Here is a 1,023-nt window from a genome sequence, read left to right as displayed (position 1 = left end):
GGGGGTGGTGCGGGGTGGGGGAGTTTGAGAGAGAGAAGCTGAGAGACAATACTTATTCAACGAACCCCGAATTGCAGACTCACTGGGGCATCTCGGATTCTAACAAAACAAACCAAGATTTCTAGTGGGCAATAATGATCTACAGAGAGCATTCTTCCATCTCCCCAGTCTCAACTCCCATGAATCTTATAGCAGTTAAAAAGCTACACCATTTAAAACTTGATTTTGAACTGCAGGATCAGTCTTTGATTGATTCTGAACAAAGCAAACCAAGATTTCTAGTGGGCTACACCATGCATCACCTTCCCCTGTAACTAATGCAGTTTCAACTCTGACAATCCAAATAGAGCTCACACGTAATTATAGATGCATACAACAGTGGTTCTTAGGATTAGTAAAAGCTTTCCTATAAAAGGGTCACCCCATATATCATGAGAAGCAGTAATGAAGTTTGTCTACCATTTATCAGTGTTTTCAACAAATTCTCCTCTGGTTTCTGCCAAGAACTGAAATTAACAAGTAGTAGAATAATTCACTACACTTCCCAGAAAAATAGTACAAACAAGTATGGCTACATCTAAGTAATGAAGTTTGTCTCTTACGCATTGTTTCCCTCCATCTCAAAAACATGCATCCGAGAGGTAGTGCTAGAGCTTGTGCTGGTTCCAGTTCTTGACTTCTCAGAGGCAGTTTTTAATCCATCCAACTCTAACTTCAGGAATGTCAGTTATGAGAAAGTCTAGAAGCTCTGGGTATCAATGAGCCTGCACAAGAAGGGTGGCCCACTCAAATTTACTCTGCCAATTGACAGAATCAACTGCCTGCGGCGGGCCCTACTATGAAGAGAATGTGGGTACTATATTAAAGGTCAGGATCGATAATTCACCTAGACCCTTTCCTCAGTAATCAGCATAGACTTATCTGGAAATTACTTCATGGGAGAATTTCCTAAAGCAATTACCAATCTTGCAGGTTTAGTTGTTTTGAACTTGTCAAGAAATAATATTAGCAGGCACATCCCTG

The sequence above is a fragment of the Macadamia integrifolia genome, unplaced genomic scaffold (assembly GCF_013358625.1).
Source record: "Macadamia integrifolia cultivar HAES 741 unplaced genomic scaffold, SCU_Mint_v3 scaffold1305, whole genome shotgun sequence".
In the NCBI taxonomy this organism is placed as follows: Eukaryota; Viridiplantae; Streptophyta; class Magnoliopsida; order Proteales; family Proteaceae; genus Macadamia; species Macadamia integrifolia.
Note: the sequence above shows the minus strand (reverse complement) of the source record.